Here is a 20,336-nt window from a genome sequence, read left to right as displayed (position 1 = left end):
TAAGTGTAAATGTTTACACATGTACACATTATGCCCACACACTCAAGCAGAGACATTTCTTTCTGACCTGCCCATTTTTAAGTGCAAAACCCTGGTCTGACTTGCAATTCTTTGTCAAAGTTAGAAGTACTGATGCTAAGTACTACCCAAGTCCTCACCTTTCTATGACAGCTGTTACCTCTGTTATTTTTAGCAGCTTTGTCAAGCACAGCATTGAAAAAAGATTCAATGCAGATATGATCACTAATTTAATATTGGAACTACTTTAAAAATTATATGTCATTCACTAAAATTTTAATTAATGAAATGTGAAAAATTTTGCAACTATAATATGCTTTATTATGATTTGCATATTGATTTCACCAGCATGCATATTATAGAGACTGTAGTAGACAGTGTCTTGTTTTCCTGTCTTATTACCAACATATTCACCTCATACTTTATTTCATATACAGCACTTCTTCAAAATTATACACACTTCACAATAGTATTTTTCATTTACAGAGTAAATTACAGAGTAAATGCACTAAGACTTGCCTTAAAATTAATATTAGTTTATGAGTGTCACCATATGTACACATTTTATTTTTTATAAAATATCCATATGTCTTACTATAAGATTTTATCATATAGAGTATTTGTAAACCTTGAATTAACTTGTGTACCTAATAAGACATAAACCTCGAATAAAGTAATTTTTAAATTTTTTTGGTTTTGGAAACACATTTGACTGTGTTCAGGGATAACTCCTGGCTTTGTGCTCACAAATGGAGATGCTTGGACCACAAAATAGCTTTTAATATTGGGACTTTTTCTTAAAAATATTTCCATAGTTTAGAAATACATACAAGATATTAAATATAATGTATTTTTGAGCATCATTTGGAAGAGATTGTGAAGCAATAGTGACCAAAATAATCCAAGCTTGTGCTTGTGAAAATTCTTTGTTAAAAAAATATATAAGGTGAAGTCATGAAATCTGCATATAAGTGGATCAACTTGGAAAGTATCATATTGAGTGAAATGAGTCAGAAAGAAAGACAGACATAGAAAGATCGCACTCATCTGTGGAATATAAAGTAGCAAAATGGGAGACTAACACCCAAGAGCAGTAGAGATAAGAACCACGAGGTCTGCCCCACAACTTGGAAACTGGCCTCACATGCTGTGGGAAAAGGCAGCAGAGATAGAGAAGGGAACACCTAGTAGAGAATGGTGGGAGCACCAACTCGGGTTGAAAGCTGCGTGCCGAAAGTAGACTATAGACCAAACATGATGGCCACTCAGTACCTCTATTGCAAACTACAACATCCAACAGGAGAGAGAGCAAAAGGGCATACCCTGCTGCAGAGGCAAGGTGGGGTGGTGGGGGTGGGGGTGGGGGTGGTGGGAGGGATACTGGGAACATTGTTGGAGGAGAATGGGCACTGGTGGAGGGATGTAAACAAATGCAAACATGGAAATTCATAAGTTTGTAACTGTACCTCATGGTAATTCACTAATAAAAATTCTAAAAATGAATAAATAAACTAAACACATATAATATTTCAAGGAAGTTATGAAGCCCAGAAGCCTAGGTGTAACTTCTGTTATATATAAGTAATTAAGAGAAAAACAAAAAAAAGCCAAAAATGACAAATCAGTAAACAATGATATTTTAAAAATTTTTTATTAATTAGTGAGTCACCATGAGGGTACAGTAACAGATTTACACATTTTCATACTTGAGTTTCCCTCATACAATGTTCGAGCACCCCTTCTTCCACCAGTGGTTCATTCTCCACCACAGTGAACCCAGCATCCCTCCCACCTCCCAATCCCATCACCCCTCCCTCTACCCTCCCCCCCTGCCTCTGTGGCAGGGCATTTCTTTTTTTATTATTCTTTAATTAGTGAATCACCATGAGGGTACAGATACAGATTCACACATTTTAGAACTTGTTTTTCCCTCATACAATGTTCACAAACTCATCCCTCCACCCGTGCCCATTCTGGGCATTCCCTTTTGTTCTCTCTCTCTCTCTCTCTCTCTCTCTCTCTCTCTCTCTCTCTCTCTCTCTGTCTCTCCTTTTGGGTGTTGTGGTCCGCAATAGGGGTATTGAGTGGCCATCGTGTTCAATCTATAGTCTACTTTCAGCACGCATCTCCCTTCCCGAGTGGGTCCTCCAACCAGAGCTTACTTTATGTTCCTTTCTCTATCTGAACTGCCTTTTCCCCCAGCATGTGACCCCAGCTTCCAAGCCATGGAGCCAACCTCCTGGTACTTATTTCTACTATTCTTGGGTGTTAGTCTCCTACTCTGTTATTTTATATTCCACAGTTGAGCGCAAACTTTCTATGTCTGTTTCTCTCTTTCTGACTCATTTTGCTTAGCATGATACTTTCCATGTTGGTCCACTTATATGCAAAATTCATGACTTCATCTTTTCTAGCAGCTGCGTAGTATTCCATTGTGTAGATGTACCAAAGTTTCTTTAACCAGTCATCTGTTCATGGGCACTCGGGTTTTTTTCCAGGTTCTGGCTATTGTAAACAGTGCTGCAATGAACATATAAGTGCAGATGTCATTTCGACTATACTTTTTTGCTTCTCTGGGATATATTCCCAGAAGTGGTATTGCTGGGTCAAATGGGAGCTCAATTTCTAATTTTTTGAGAAGCGTCCATATTGTTTTCCAGAAGGGCTGAACAAGTCCGCATTCCCACCAACAGTGTAGAAGGGTCCCTTTCTCCCCACATTCCCTCCAACAGCGGTTGCTTTTGTTCTTTTGGATGTGTGCCATTCTCTGTGGTGTGAGGTGGTATCTCTTAGTTGTTTTGATCTGCATCTCCCTGATGATTAGTGATGCAGAGCATTTTTTCATGTGCCTTTTGGCCATTTGTATCTCTTATGATCATATATTTGGGGTTGTGTGTAGGGATATTCCACCCTCTTCCATTGGTCTGCAGCTCTGCCTTTATTCCAGTACCATGCTGTTTTAATTGTTACAGTTTTGTACTAAAGTTTAAAGTTGGGGAGGGTGATGCCTCCCATCATTTTTTTCCCGAGAATTGTTTTAGCTATCCGTGAACAATGACATTCTTAAAGCAAATAATTAGAAACTTTTCCTCCGTTATATTATTCATTCGTTAACTCATTTTTCCAATGATTTCAATATAATTTTTAAAATTTTATTATATAGCAAACACCAAAGAATTGTTAACAAATTTATTATTTCAGCATACCTATCCAAGTAAAAGAAATTCGGCCCTCTGTTGTGTGTCTAGTTCTAGATCAAAGGCTACATTTATTTCTGCATTAATCAGATTAAGTATTGTTTTACCATTTTACACTTTCAATACTTGGCAAAAAGAATATGACAATAGCTAACCAAAATCATATACCTACAAGATTCTGGCCCCAGTTGTTTACTTCTACATCATTTATTTACTCCACTGGTTACTCTTACTGTGCTTTTGAATGTTAATACCTACCCAACACCTGAGATTATTATAAAAGATGTTGATGACAGAAGAGCAGTTCATAAATGATGGTTGTATATCTTCAGGAAATATAAAATTCACAGATTTTACTAATAATTGTTTAATCCTGCCATTCCAGTAGAGTTCTGTAGAAATTTTGGAATCATCAAGTCAGTGACATTCCCGTGTATGTCTGGGACTAGAATGGGAGGAAAGGAACTCATGTAATCTGCTCTCAATGCTTTAAAAATTCAACAACAAAACTGGTCTCTATAAGTCTGGGGGGGGAGGCTAAGGAGTATTGTTTTCCAAGAGAAAAAAAAATAATATATGTCTTGATAGTACAAAAAGATTTAGCTGTTTCTTCTTACTATCCTTCAGATTCTCTGAATATACTTTGTGTTTCATTAACTTGCTCGGCTTGAATATATATGTTTTAACAACCCACCTTATCACATAGTAGTAGGTATCATCAAGATCACAGGTGTCGTAGCACATAGCTTCTTTCTTGCACTGTTGACTTTTCAAACCTTAGTTCTCCCACTTTGTCATATTTACATACCCACATCAATAAATATGTAAATAGACTTGTCATTTATGGACATGAACAAGGCAGCTCCATGGGTAGAAACCCAGTACTAATTCAGGTTATGCTGATATGATGATTTGAGTATGGGGGTGTTCTCAGCAAATAAAAATCTATAAATTATAATACTGGTTATATATATATATTTCCACTGGCTTTCCAAGTTACATTGACCTACTGCTCTGAAATCCACCATTCTATTTTCATTCGAAATTCAACCTTATCGTAAATTGGTGTGAATTACTTTCATCATATTATGATGTCCGCTTTTCAGCAAATGCTCCTGAGCAGAGGTAAGTGAGAATTTTGATAGGGTCAAACATGAAGTGAGAGAGTTTTTATAAAGGGGCATAGCTTGGGCAATTACAAGAGCAAGGGGGATGATTGGAACATCCATTGTGTATCTTCAAGTACTTTCTGTATATAGCAAAATTTGCTAAGGCAACGTATTCGGTTTTGCTCAAAATGTTTCTGTAATATATCAATCTCTATTTCAAGGTCCTGTGTAGGCACCTGACAGAAAATTTCATTTCTTCACTTCCAGGTGAATGATGGTAATTCATTTTTGGTGTGTGTATTAGGTTTCTTCACTTCAGGCAATTCAGGTTTCAGTTTCAACCATTTTGGTGATTTTTCCTTCCTTCCTTTGCCCCAGGGTTGGCCAAAGGTTATGAAGATGAGAGATGATTAGTGGTAAGAGACATTGAGAATTGTGGGATGCCACTTTATGGAGGAGGAAAATAGATATTTTAGACATTTCTATAGCCCTCCTGGATGGCAAAGGAAATTTAGAGCTGCCTTAATCGACCCTCCGTGCTCTATGCTCACAGGCACTCTTTCTTTATATGGGCCCAACCATTTTTAACTCCACAAATTTAATGTAAAGAAAATAAAATATTCAATGTTCACTGTGAAACTTGCTTCTCCCAGACTTAACCCTCAAAGTGAATCACAGTTCTCTGCTCTTGGGTCACCCAAAATCTGTCTGAGGTATTTTATTATTCTGGGATAAAATGATACCAGAACCCCTTTCAGGAACTCAGGGGTTCTGTTCAACTCATACAATATTTATGTAAGCTGTAAGCATAGGGGAATTTGAATATTTTGTTAGTACTGAAGGTATAATTTATTGTGCACAGTTTGACCCTAATCTCTGTCCAAGTTCAGTCTTTTGTGTTGTGAAATACTCAACTCCTAAAAGTAAAACTGTCTTGGTTTTCAAGATTTTCTCTGCTATGAGTTCCAAGTGGTTTTGTAACTCACAGTCCAAATTATACGGATTTTTAAACTGTGGGGTGGAGTATGGGCTTCACCTGGTTATGCTTAGGGATTATTTCTGGTTCTGTGCTCAGAAATCACTCCTGGTAGTGCTCAGGGAACCTATTGTGATGCCAGAGATGAAAACAGGCTTGGCCACATGCAAGGCAATTGCCTTAGCCTTTGTACTCTCTCCACATGCTCCAAGTTTTATTTGATAAATGATACCAGAACAACAAATAAAGGCAGCTACTATATGGATGAATAAGAATAAAGTAGGAAATCAATTGGCTATTTGAACAAAATATTTTATTCCATGGTGTATGTGCATATACGCTATTAAAGTTTGTGGTAAAAATGTCTCTTGTTCACTTTATTCTTTCTGCACAAATATAACACTGTTTCACAAATAATGTTCCAATGAAATGCCTGACAAATAATTATATTCTCTCAAATGTCAAAACAAATATTAGTTGAGTTTACTGATTCTTTTTCATTGGTTCTACTATCTTGATAAATATACATATTTGGAGGGAAAAATATCTTTAAATTCGGAACATAATGAGGCCAGAGACAGAGTACATCAGGTAGGGCATTGCCTTGAATACGGACAACTCAGATGTAATACCTGACATCCCATAGGGTTCTCTGTGAAGTGAAAGAAGTAATCCCTATGTACCGCTAGGAGTGATCCCTGAGGATCACCAGCTGTTGCCTCAAACCAAAATAAAACCCAACCAAAGCCCAAAATTTTAAAAAATGGTAAATATTTCATTTTATTACAAAATTATAAAGGAAATCAAATAAAGTGAGATTAAATACAAGTTGTGTATAAATAGTAAATACTTAAGGATTTAATCCAAGTAACACATTGCAGTTCAACATCTTCTAAGGCAAATTTTATGGTATATGGACTGGAGCAACAGCACAGTGCATAGGGCATTTGCCTAGCATGTGGCCAACCCAGGTTCAATTCCTTTGTTCCTCTCGGAGAGCACAGCAAGCTACCGAGAGTATCTCGCCTACACAGCAGAGTCTGTGGCGTATTCAATATGCCAAAAACAGTAACAACAAGTCTCACAATAGAGACGTTACTGGTGCCTACTCGAGCAAATCGATGACCAACGGGACAACAACACTACAGTGCTACTGAAGGATTATATGCCATTTTCATTTCTAGTAGAGAAGATTAAAACACATACTGCAGCATCCCTCAGTATTACCTTGATGTTATACCTCCTCTTTCATAATCTCTTGCATACATGAAGAAATCAGAACATTCAAAAGATACCTGCATGGACTATATTTACCATTCTTAGTATTTTTTTTTAAATGATCAGATAGGAGCGATTATAGTGTTGCAATCCCTAATCATGCAGAGACACTAATCATGAATCATGTGCACTCAAATCATCATGTTCTATCTGCCCTCTGAATAGAGGAACAGGTAAAGATTATTTTATCTGAAATTCACTCAGATTTTTACCTGTCATTTTCATCAAGTGAATATGTTATGGTAAATTTGGGGAATTAAGTATCTCTGAAATACTTATTTTATACATTTATGTTTCTTTATTCATATTGTATTTCTTTATATTTCTGTCTTAGGGTGAATTTAAACATCCCTTAGATGATAGCAGACATATTCTCATGGGAAGCTAAAGATAAAGATACCCACTCTAGGATTCTAACCATGAACTGTTGATTTGGCCCATTATATGCTGACATAATTCCAAATGCCAAAACTTCTGCCAGAACTACACAAGATAAAGATTTATCTCTTGTTCATGTCATTTTCCTGAGAGATAAGAAAACTGAACTTGGAAACCATTACTACTTAATTTATCATAATAGTCTTATACAAGCCTGGCTGAACTCATATTTCTAGACATACTCAAAAATATCTTGTAACATAAATCTATATGGTATGTGCTATAACTGTACCATTTCTTTTCTCACCCAAAATTCTCCCGAGAACATTTAAGCCTTTGAGACCTGAAATGTAAATCAGTGATATATCATGTGTTTCTCATGTATAAGGTCCTGGGTTCAATCCGCTACACTGAAAAATCATTGAGTAACAAAATAATAATCAGCAAGAGTAAAAAGGATATTGGTGCAGGATTATAAAATTGCATCAAACAGAAGTAAAAGTATTTTTGAACAAATTTAGGTCAACTGTATTGATAGAGAAAATTTGGGCATTGCCTTTCATCTTGACCACCTAAACTCTGTGCTTTTCTACCTTTCCAATGAAATTTCCTTAAAATATTTTGATGTATCTTTTTATTTAGATTTATAACTCTTTTGATAAGAGAGTTTCAGCCATATGTTGCTCCAACTCAAAATCCACCATCATCAGGGGCCGGAGCGATAGCACAGCGGGTAGGGCGTTTGCCTTGCACGTGGCCGACCCGGGTTCGATCCCCAGCATCCCATATGGTCCCCCAAGCACTGCCAGGAGTAATTCCTGAGTGCAGAACCAGGAGTAACCCCTGAGCATCGCTGGGTGTGACCCAAAAAGAAAAAAAAAATCCACCATCAGTGTCAGTATTTGTCCACCAATGGTGCAAGTTTCCCTCTCTCTCCACCCCACCTTGTAAACAAGCATAGTAGTGTTGACACTTAACATGTTCATGTGGACAATTCAGTGGTAGGTATCCTATTTTTAAACTGAAATTTAATTTCCTTGGGTAGTGGTCGTAATAGTGGTGACTGACAGTTATTTGCATTTTCAGCATAGATTTTTCCCTTGGTTCTTATCTTGGGTGAGACCTGTTCAAGATTCCTTGTTGCTATTTTCCACGAGAGTAGGGAACTAAAATTAAATTTTTTTAAACCTTTAGACTGTTTTGTGGAGCTATGGGAAGGATAATATTATGTAAAACTATTTAAAAGGATGACTTATTTCATAATTGGTAGCACTGTACTGTAGCACTGTCGTCCCGTTGTTCATCGATTTGCTCGAGCGGGCACCAGTAACGTCTCTATTGTGAGTGAGACTTGTTGTTACTGTTTGGAGCATGTCAAATACGCCGGAAGTAGCTTTCCAGGCTCTGCCGTGCGGGCAAGATATTTTCAGTAACTTGCTGTACTCTCCGAGAAGGACAGAAGAATTGAAACCGTGTTGGCCATGTGCAAGGTAAATGCCCTACCCACCATGCTATCGCTCCAGTTCATAATTGGTAATGGAGAAAAAACTAATGCTTAAATGAGTGTGAAAGAAGGTGGAAAGTAATGGGCTTTAAAATTTCCACATGAGAAAAACCATGCCTATTTGCCAAGATACCAGAAGATGACTAGCAGACATCTATGTTATTTCCTCTTTGGATATATTGCAATCTGATTCTTCCCAAGATGCTGATATAAACTGAATACTTACCACATTGTTGTCACGCCACTCTTCTTTTTTTATTTTTATTTTTTTAATGAATCACCGCGAGGTACAGTTACAGACTTACAAACTTTCGTGCTTACGTTTCAGTCATACAATGATCGAGTACCCATCCCTCCACCAGTGCCTGTTCTCCACCACAAATGTTCCCAGTATCCCTCCCACCCCCCTCTCACTCCTCCCACCCCTTCCTCTGTGGCAGGGGCATTCCCTTTTACTCTCTCTCTCTCCTTTAGGATGTTGTAGTCTGCAGTGCAAGTATTGAATGGCCGTCATGTTGGGTCTATAGTCTACTTTTGGCATACATCTCCCATCCCGAGTGGGCCCTCTAAACACTCTTTACTTGGCAGTCCCTTCTCTGTCTGAGCTGATTTTTCCCCCAGGCTTCCAAGCCGTGGAGCAAACCCCCTGATATTTATCTCTACTACTCTTGGGTGCTAGTCTCCCATTCTGTTACTTTATATTCCACAGATGAGTGCAATCTTTCTATGTCTATCCCTCTCTTTCTGACTCATTTCACTTAACATGATACTTTCCATGTTAATCCACTTTTATGCAAATTTCATGACTTCATCTTTTCTAACAGCTGCATAGTATTCCATTGTGTAGAAGTTTCTTTAACCAGTCATCTGTTCTTGGACACTCTGGTTGTTTTCTCCAGATTTTGAATATTGTAAACAGCATACCACTCTCATCTAACTAGGAATTACTTCTAGCTTATACTTTTCTCTGTGTTTTTGATAAACGGATCATTGTGTTCAACTGCCCCTAAGTTTCTTTCTAAAATTGAGGTTGACTTAATATAGGATGCGTAATTATGTGTTCCAAATGAGTGCTTCTCAACCTTCTACCAATAATGGTCCCCTCTGACTTTGTTTCTTTCCTATGGCCTCTAATCTACCAGTTGGCCCTCTAGACTCATGCTCTGGGCCCCTGTTTAGGTTATTTTCACTTTTAGTCCATTTGGAATATCCTAGAGTTATGCTGAAATAATGCAGTAGAAAGTTCATTTGACAGTGTAATTAAAATATTTCACTTCCCCTTGCACATATAAAATATCCATTATATGGTATAAATGTGTACAGTACTGACAGTTATAAGCCTCTAGAGATGATGACGATATATATGTTATATAATGAATTTTATTATCCAAATATTTATCAACTCTGAAGCATGGATCTTTTTCTTAGTCATATGCTTACTTATGATACAGTATAACATGGCAATATCATAAGTTTTAAGGGCATTACTTAATAGTTTTTATTTGGGGATTGAGGAGATAGCTTAATAGGCTAAGCTCACGGTTTGCACACCAGAGGTTCAGGTTCAATCTCCAGCACCAAATGATCTCCTGAATACCCCTGGAGGTGACTCCTGAGTACTTATCCCAGAGTAGCCATCCAAAGCACCAGATGTTAGCCACAATATACATAAAATGAGTTCTTTCTTAGGGGAAGTTGAGGTAGGAGATAGGTATACATTAAATGATGCATTCTATATAAAAATTGGTAAATGTTCAGTAGGATGATCTTTAGTAACTGCAAAGATTCCTCCAATATTATGGTCCCTAACTATGCTTTCTCTTAAAAAATATATATATATTCATTTAATTAAGACATCATAATTTACAAAGTTGTTCATATTAGAATTGTTTCAGGCATACAATGATAAAACACCAATTTCATCACCAATGTCCCCAGGTTCCCTGTTATACCCCAGCCTGCTGCCTTAGCAGGCAGATGACAGTTATTTCATATTGCTTGCTCCAAAAAAGGTTAATGACATGGCAAATGAAATTATCAGAAGATAAACCAACAAAAGCCAATTTGTAGTGATTAATTGTTATATGATTTTAACCTAGGTAAATAAGGAAATTCAAAGTATTTAATACTGTACAATATACTGCCTATTCTTATTTGCATAACAAAGTTTTCAAGTCTGGCTTCTAAAACACTGCATTAAATTTTATTTTGTATTTGAATGTTATTGTGGTAATCATCATATCTTCCCTGTCATAAAAGAGCTGTCTTATATTTTTGCCCCCTGGGCAGGCATATTAATAAATGTATTTCACATTACTTGGTCCAAACAACTTAAGAGAGTGGCAAATGGAATCATTTGAAAATAAATTAACAAGAGTCGATTTGGGGTAATTGCTATATATTTTAATCTTTCTTAATCTAGCCAAGGACAGCCATTAGTGAGTGCCATATTTAATACCACATGAAGAGAAATTTCTCCTGTCCTTTTACTGCTTCTTGCAAAACTGATTTCAAGGCTGTGAATTCCCCGTGCTGTTGCCTATGCATGAAGCTCTGTATAGTTCCTTCAAATCTGAATAATAATCTAGCTAGATAGGGTATTCTTGGTGAGATGTTCTTTTCATTGACTTTGTTTTTTTCTATATTTTTCCTATTCTTCTGGCTTTCTGAGTCTCTAACTATTCTTTCTATTAAAATCCTTTGCACAAATGTACTTACAGAGGGTAAAAAAGGCATAGCATATATTCTCCTGAGAGTAAGCAATATGAAATTTTTAGTTACGTTGCAGGAACTTCATTAAGTTGTATTACCTTGTTTAAGTTTTATTTACTTCTATATGGTCTGTGCTGAGAAAGGTTGTATTGTTAATGAGCTGGTGTAGCTCTTGGTTTACACAGAAAACACTACACTCAACATAGGACCATTTGAGGTCCATCCGCACCTACCATCTCGCTCCGACCTCAGAGTTTATTCATGCAGGGGTTCTTTTTAGGGTTTTGAATAAGATAGCAGAGTATAAAATATGAGTACGTATGGATATATAGAGGCTGTAGAGCTGCTAGCAGCCTGATCATTGAAGGATAATAATTTCTTAAAATAGCAAACAGCACTGGGCTGGTATTCCAAATTTTTGTCTCAGCACAGCCACTAACTTTTCGCTACTGTGGACTGTGTTTTTCCCTAAGGACCCTAGTTCCATCACCCATAAATAGATAATGTTGAAAGACATGATATGAAAGGTCAGTTCCTTTTTTCTAATATCCTCTGTTTTTATCTTTATGTAGAAAAATGATCTAAAAGCTTAGTTGCTCATTTTTTGTAACATTCTTTGATTCTTTGTTTAAGCACCAAAATCTTGGCACAAAGAGATCTGTTACTCAATGACTGGGTGGCTTTATATCCACTTGTGGGTATCTGAGATATGCCTGCAGTGTTTGGCTGTCCACGTGTAAAAGTACAATAAATATACATTTGCTAGATCTTACAATAAAACCATTGAAACAGTATCCAGACTCCGATTTATTAAATAAAAATCAAATGTTTGATTTGTCAAATTCATTGCTGTTATGAAACACAAGCTGATTCTTCATAGGAGTGACATTTTTACTTTGATAGTGAATAATATCCACAATATTGAACTTAAGAGAAATCTTAGCAATTCAAATGACCAAAATATACAGAAGGCAAAATGAAAGGTGATGTTTTGTGTTAACTTTAACTAAAAGACACAGTTATAAAAAAAATTTTATTTGCCTTTTGTAGGTCCAAACATTTAGTTTGTTCCCCAAAATGTGATGTCTTTGTGATTATTATAAAACAAAAGAAGGTAGAGGAAAGAACATCATTTGTGAAGAGAGATTAAAATGCCTTTCATTTGTGAGATGCTGCTTTAGATTTCAGATACTGTACACAAACTATCACTTTGAGCATTTGAAACAAAACACAAATGTTTTTGCATTAGCTTATGTCCCTGTGAATCTTTACCCTTCTTTCATGAATCATTAGCAGCTCAGCTCAAAAGAAGCAGGAAAGGGCAAAGAAAAGCAGCAGTGAACCCCAAAAGTAAATTGTCTGGAGCTAAATGACTCAATGCACAATTGTGAACCTGTTATAATAAACTAATGGCTGTGGGTTGCAAAAAATAGTTCAGATACCAGATAAATGTGCATGTAGCATGAAAGAGTATACAATTGCAACAACCTGCTGAAAATATACAGAAGAGTTTCAAATTATATGCTGTATATGTAATCACTGTAATTTTTATCAGTAATCTGAAGAGAAGAGCAATTTTGTCATTTGTAAATAATATCTAATAAATGAAAGTTAAAGTAACTTTGCTCATGGCTACTGGTAAATTTACTTCTTTACTCAAGTTTGGGATGGAGCAATGGCACAGAGGGTAGGGTGTTTCCCTTGTATGAGGCTGACTCAGGCTCGATTTCTCCGCCCCTCTCGGAGAGCCCAGCAAGCTACCGAGAGTATCTTGCCCACACGGCAGAGCCTAGCAAGCTACCTGTGGCATATTCGATATGCAAAAACCAGTAATAACAAGTCTCATAATGGAGACGTCACTGGTGCCTGTTTGAGCAAATCAATGAGCAATGGGATGACAGTGATGACAGTGACAGTGATTCAAGTTTATTTCTTTGACCAGAATTGCCAATCTCTGTTGCAAAGGGGTTCTTTGCAATTTTAAATCTGGAAGAAAGAATGGGAAATTCTCTTCTTACAAAATACATACATGGCTTTTCAGGTTAGACTATTGAGCTTCTTTTAAATATTGAAGGATTTGGAAAATGTCAAACATTTTCTTATAAGTGATGCATAAGATTGTGATTCTCTGACTCCCTTTTCATGAGTGAGATCCAAATAAACAGGTTGAACTCAAGAGATGAAAAATATGTTTGCTATAAACCTCAACTACAGTAATGTGTTGTTGTTATAAATTTGGTAAGCTTTGATTATTAAACTTTTGGCTAAGCATTTGCACAAAATTAATTACTATTATATGACATTTTTTATTTAGATACCATCTGTAAGCCAAGGCTTGAGATATAAGGAATGAAATGTTTACCTGGAAAATTTGGGTGATTTCTTAGGAGATTTCAAAATTTAAAATTATTATTTGTCAAAATAAATTGTCTGTATTTAGTCAGGGTGTCCTGAACTTTTAGAAGAATCACATAGTTTTAAAATTTATGATTTGAAAGATAACTGAATGACCTATTTATAACAGATACCTAGCCTGGACAATATTACTACCTGTTTTTACAGAAATTTCAACATTGGAATTACATCTTAAGTTTTCAAAAAGAGTAATCACTTCCCCTCCCAAAGAATAGTAATTAATATATAGACTAACGTCACCTGTTAGGTTATCTATTTCTTTAGTTCAAGAACCTCCCCTCCATTTGTGAAAACCATTTTCTAGAATAGCTATTATATGGGAGGACACAGAAACCAAAACTAAGCAAAATAATTATATTGACAAGTTTGGAACTTGAGTTCTCACTGTGGAACTGTGAGGCAAGTCAAAGAGCACTGGATCAACTTTATGAACTAGAGAAATTGATGTTAGCCTGAATATATGTAGTGGTAAAGCAAGAAAGGGGAAACCCTAAATGATGGATTCTAAGAAAAGAAATGAATATTGCTAGGTAAAGACATTTAAGGAAGAAGACTTGCTTCTTTGTATACTGACATATGATCTTATATAGCATAGGCATGAGGAAAAAATTTATATAAAACGAAGAAAATGTTACTTTTGGCTCTTAAATTAAGGCAGAATATTTCCTAGAAAGTCACAGAACCATTAATTGGATACTGAATGTTGGAATTCTAAACAGGAAGTGTTTTATTTTAATTTTATAAAATCACCATGGCATAGTTACAAGCTTTCATGTTTGGGTTACAAGCACACAATGATCAAACACCCATCCCTCCACCAATGCACATTCTCCACCACCAATATCCCCAGTATACACCCCCCTTTTTCCCACCCTCCCCCTGCCTCCATGGCAGACAATATTCCCCATACTATCTCTCTACTTTGGGGCATTATGGCTTGTAACACAGACACTGAGAGGTTATCATGTTTGGCCCGTTATCTACTTTCGGCACACATCTCCCATCCCTACTGATTCTTCCAGCCATCATTTTCTTAGTGATCCCTTCTCTATTCCATCTGCCTTCTCCCCTCCGCTCATGAGGCAGGTTTCCAGCTATGGAGTAATCTTCCTGACCCTTATACTAAACAGGAAGTGTTGACTTATAATTCACAAGTAATAAATACAGGGGGAAAGTTTAAGGAAGAATTAACTCTGGTCTCAGTTTCAGAATTGTTATCGTAATAAAATTCTATTAAAATTGATAGCATTCCACATAAATAATACTGATTTATTTTAATCAGTGTTACTTTTTGCAATTACTACCAATTAAGCATATTTCTCTTAGAGGAATGAGGGAAATTTACAGAGAAATAGGTTGGTAAACTATGATTGGATTGGAGGAACTAAGGATTTGAAACAAACTTATGTGGGACTTTGACTGGCCATGAATATGATTTATCTGTGGCATTTAAGCCCTACATTTCAAATCCTAGATGTATCTTTGTATTCAAGGGAATGACATCTTCCTTGTCTCACAGAATTGGGGATATATCTTATAAAATTATGATCAGAAGGAACTTTGAATTCCATGAAATAACCTCCTAACACGTAGAGTATTCTTCTAGTTGTATGTATGTTAGGATATGCATCTAGAAGTTGAAAATGGATTTCTTATCTAAAGTAGATTTTATGCATGCCCTCTTTGTTTTGGGGGATCCATGCCAGGGCATGAACCCAGGGGACAACACACAGGCAAGACATGTGTAAGGCTGAGTCATGTCCCCACCCTTCTAATGTGACATTTTATTTATTTGTTTATTTTTGGCTTTGGGGCCAAATATGGCTGTTCTCAAGGCTTATTTCTAACCCTGAACTTAGCATTCCCTCCTAGAAGGGCTTGGAGAATTATATGTGGTACATGGGATTGAACCTATGTCAGTTGTGTGCAAGGCAAGTGCCCTTGCTGCTACACTATCTGTCAAGCCCTTAAAGTGACTTTTAAAGTGAGGAAGGAGTCCCTGTATTTCAAAACTTATGTCCATGTTGCTATTCATCATAAATATATGGTTTCCTAAGTTTCTTTACATTTTTATATAGCTTAATATTATAAAATGTCATCATTTTCCCCTCCAAAATGAACCCTCTTTGTATGAAATTGCACCTAAAACTTTCAGCAGATACATATTTATTAATTTATAAATAAAAAAATTTACAGGGCAATTGAAGGGAGGATATTCTAATTATATATTTAGACAAAGCTAAAAGAAAGTATTTGTTCAGAAGAAAGATTATCAGATCTTTGATTAATGCAGTGATTATATAGGTAAAATGAAAGAACATTAATACATACAACTAATACCAATTTAACATTAAGTATATAACTGGGACAAACATTTATAAATAGGGCCTAAACTATGAAAATTGAAATAGAAGGAATTGTGCCAAATGTATTCTTGTAATAAGAAAGACATTTCTCATGGGATTATGGCATGAAAATATTTTATATGATATGAAGAAAAACTAATATGTTACTAGAAATCCTCCATACCCATAGTGATTAAAGAAAGTTGTCTAAACAGAAAAAAATCAAAAATAAATTTAGTATGGAACAAACTGGGAAAAAGCCTTGAAGTAGGTACAAATAACCTTGCGTATATGAGACTAGCTTTCTTATTAACTTCTTAAATCATATTTTATGGTTGAAGCAAAAAGTATAATAACACCTGATGTGGTACTTAATGGGTATAAGGAAATTAGTTAAGGCAATTTTATTTTCAAAGTAGATAGGGTAAAGGAACAAAAATGGAAGTAAAGTAACTATATCACACTTTAAGTAGTAAAAGAAGAAAAGAGTAGATTCCAAGAAGTAATGTGTTTTGGATTACCTAAAACACCACAAAGTATACTGTGGATTCATGTGCTAAAACATTATAAGCAAAGATAGAATCCTAAACATTTTTAAAGTAGATCAAAGAAGACAACAAAAGATAAGCAGAGAGACAGAGCTAGAGAAAGTATGCTATGATTTATATTTATAATTAACTTGAGAATAAATAGTCTGAGGAGCTTGAGCAATAGCATAGCAGGTAGGGCATTTGCCTTGCACACGGCTGACCCGGGTTTGATTCTCAGCATCCCATATAGTCCCCCAAGCACCACCAGGAATAATTCCTGAGTGCATGAGTCAAGAATAACCCCTGTGCATCGCCAGGTGTGACACACACAAAAAAAGAAAAAAGATAAAAAAGAATAAACAATATGAGTAAAAATAAGTACTAATAACCGAGTAGATTGATCTATCAGGTAGAGTTTTCTATTAAACTAAATTTTATATCTATTAAATAGTTCAAAATAAAGGGCTGCCAAATAGTGCAGTGGGTAGGGAATTTATCTTTCACACCACTGACTGGAATCCCATCCTGGCTTCACATATGAACCTCTGAGCACTGCTAGGAGTGATACCTGAGCACAAAACTGGAGTAATTCCTGAGCACCATAGGGTATAGCTGAAAACTGTAGCACTGTTGTCCCACTGTTCACTGATTTGCTCGAGTGGGCACCAGTTATGTCTCCATTGTGAGACTGTTGTTACTGTTTATGGCATATCGAATACACAAGGGGTAGCTTGCCAGGCTCTGCCGTGTGGGCAGGATACTCTCAGTAGCTTGCCAGGCTCTTAGAAAGGGACGGAGAAATCTAACCTGGGTAGGCCGCGTGCAAGGCAAAAGTCCTACCCACTTTGCTATCACTCCAGTCCCATAGCCAAAAATATAAAACAAAAAAGAAATAAAAATTGATCATGTACTTAATATTAACTATGAAAATTTCAGAATAAAGTATAAGAAGAAGTTAATGGAGCCTAGGGCTTTTATAGGGTTCTTAGTCATGAAATGAGAAACATGATTCATAATATTAAAATTTCTTAATTTGATATTACATGGTAAGACAAATGACTATGTGAATAACTCTCATGAAGATGAAAATAGAGGTTCTGACATGGAGTCTATATGTACTAACCACATATTTGATTTTTAAAGAAAGACAAAAATCTAGATAAAATATATAGAGTACTCTCAAAATTCTAGGTAATAAAACAATTCACTTAACTAATGGGCCGAGAACATGAATTTCATTGAAAAAGATATATGGGTGGTAAATGAGCACATGAAAATATACTCAATGTCACTAAGTAATATTAACAGCTGAATGTGCTAAACGAAGGATATTCTTTTTAAAATAACAGTACAAAATACTAATGGAGGATGTGCATAAAGGATCATGGTTTTCTTGTGGATATATAATATTAAGGCCACTTTAGAAAATGCTTATTCATTTTATTTTAAAAACTGCAACGACTAGTCCAGATAGATAATATAGCTTAAAGGATGCTGGCTTGTTCACTCCAAAACCACATTTGATTCCCACCCTACATGAGTTCCCTGGTCACCACTAGGAGTAAGCCCTGAAAACCACCAGGCAGGGCCAAAATCAAAAATAGAAAACAAAAGACAAAAACCACCAAGCCACCAACATAATGCTGTTTAATCTAGCAATTGGACTCTTGGGCATTTGTTTCTCCCAGAGAAATGAAATTTATGCCCACATATGAAAAAAGAATACATGATTACAGCTTTATTTGTAATACCCCAAAAAGGAAACAAAATTTGTAATCAAAATGTGTATATGCATGCCATGAATTACTACTCAATGGTAAAATGTAGTAAATTTTCCGATAGTAAGTAGCACAGCAGGTCCAAAGCAGGAGTAGAGCAGGTAGAACATTTCTATGGACTGTGGCCAACCTAGATTTGATCCCAGACATGCTACATGTTCCCCCCATGTGCTGCCAGGAGTGACCCCTGAATGCAAAGCCAGAAGTAAGTTCTGAGCACTGCCAAGTGTTGCCCCCATAAAAAGTCAAAAATGATTGAAAAATATTAATTGGATACTGACTCCACACCATGCTGAGGTGAGAAAACTCCTTTACAATGAGTTTTACACCCTATAATTGCATTTATTATTGCATTGTGAAAATTACAAAAGTAGAAATTGAAATCAATTGTTTCCAAGAGCTGGAGACTTTGTGGAGCAGGGGTAGATGTGCTAAAGAGGGGAGGGATAGTTTTAAGGTTTGGGGGCCTTGAAAGATAGAATAGAGGTTAAGATTCATTTGCATGCAGTCAATCCAGGTTTGATAGCTGGCACCACTTCGTCCCCTGAAAACTACCAGGAATGATTCCTGAGCACACATGCAGGGGCAAATTCTGAGCATAGCTGAGTGTGACCCATATCCATACCCTTAAAAATAGATTTTGTAAATATGGTGATATTGAAACTGTATTGTAATTGTAGTTATAGAAAAAAACATATATACACTAGACAATAGAACTATACAAACTACCCACTATTTTAGAAGAAACTCTTAGGGGAAACTGTGTAACAGGTCAAAGGAATGTCCCTGAATTATCTTTTCAGCTTCTTTTGAGTTAACAGTTCTTTTGATGGCATATATATTACTTACATATTGCTGTATTCTAGTGGCTAAATTTTGTTAATTTTAACCATATTATGAGTTGTATTGAGCTGTAGCTTTTGATTTCCTGTATTTTTGCTAGTGTTGAATGTCGACATGCTGTATTAATAAAATGAAATGTGAAATATGAGTCCCTCCTCTTATATTTTCTTAAAGAAGATTTGTAAAATTGGAAATACTTTTTCAAATGTTTCAGAAGATTTTATCATTGGAACTATCTGCACATAGAAATTGCTTACTCTGTAGCATTTAAATTGAGCCTCCATTTCTTTAATATCCACTGGACTATATATGCTGTCTCATTCATCTTGACTCCATTTCTGCAGGTTCTATTTTCAAGGAATTATTTCATTTCTTTTAATGTGTCGAGCTTATGTGAATAAAATTATCGATATCCCTTTAGTATTCTTTTAGCTGCATGAGGTATTTATGATGAAATTTCATTCTTTGTCACTAGAGTTAAGCATTATTGACTTATTTTCAAAAAACATCTTTTGTTATACTTACTGTCTTTATGGGTTTCAGTTAATTTATATCTGCCCATATCTTTATTATAGTTTTCCATTTCTTGCTTTTAAGTTTCTTCTCTGACTTCTTTAGAAGCCAAACATTAGGCAATATTATTCATGATGATACAAAAATAACAAGAGGGATTCTTGTGATAAATTTTCTTTGTTTTTTTTTTGCTTTTTGGGTCAGACCCGGCTATGCAGAGGGACTTCTCTTGGCTCTGCACTCAGGAATTACCCCTGGCAATGCTCAGGAGACCATATGTGATGCTGGGAATCGAACCCAGGTCAGCCGCATGCATGGCAAATGCTTTACCTGCTGTTCTATTGCTCCAGTCCCTTCTTTGTATTTTGACTCTGGTAGTGATCATATGAAATACTAGAGAGTGAGGGAAGATGTTTAGGAGGGAGTGTGCAGTCACTGAACTTTCTATGCATTATCACAGTTTTGTAATCTGGATATGCTAGATATCATTATTAGGGGGAAATTGTTTGAAGAGTATGTATAGAAGTTCTTTCTGTATCATTTCTAATAGTGCATCGAGGCTCCAATCATTCCAAATAGAATTGTAAGCAGTAAAATTGTAAGCAATAAGAAGGAAATGTAGGTATCTCATTCAAAGTCTGAGATAATTTATCAACAGTAGTTCTACAGTGATTTTTATGATATCTTCCAAAGGTGGAAAGAGTATAAAATGAATACAAAAGCAGGACAAAGAAAATAAA

The 20,336-nt window shown here is 36.0% G+C and overlaps 1 protein-coding gene and 1 non-coding gene across 2 annotated transcripts in view; one reads left to right on the top strand and one right to left on the bottom strand.

Annotated features, from left to right (window-relative positions):
- DMD (dystrophin) overlaps window positions 1-20,336 on the top strand; it is a 2,715,231-nt gene that overhangs the window by 270,073 nt on the left and 2,424,822 nt on the right. The window lies entirely within an intron of this gene.
- LOC129400583 (U8 small nucleolar RNA) lies at window positions 6,640-6,774 on the bottom strand. Its single transcript, XR_008627795.1, has one exon. It is a non-coding gene; the product is annotated as a U8 small nucleolar RNA (small nucleolar RNA).

Source organism: Sorex araneus, chromosome X (assembly GCF_027595985.1).
Source record: "Sorex araneus isolate mSorAra2 chromosome X, mSorAra2.pri, whole genome shotgun sequence".
In the NCBI taxonomy this organism is placed as follows: Eukaryota; Metazoa; Chordata; class Mammalia; order Eulipotyphla; family Soricidae; genus Sorex; species Sorex araneus.
The sequence above is the reverse complement of the archived record's forward strand: the minus strand, read 5'-3'. Positions and strand labels throughout refer to the sequence as shown.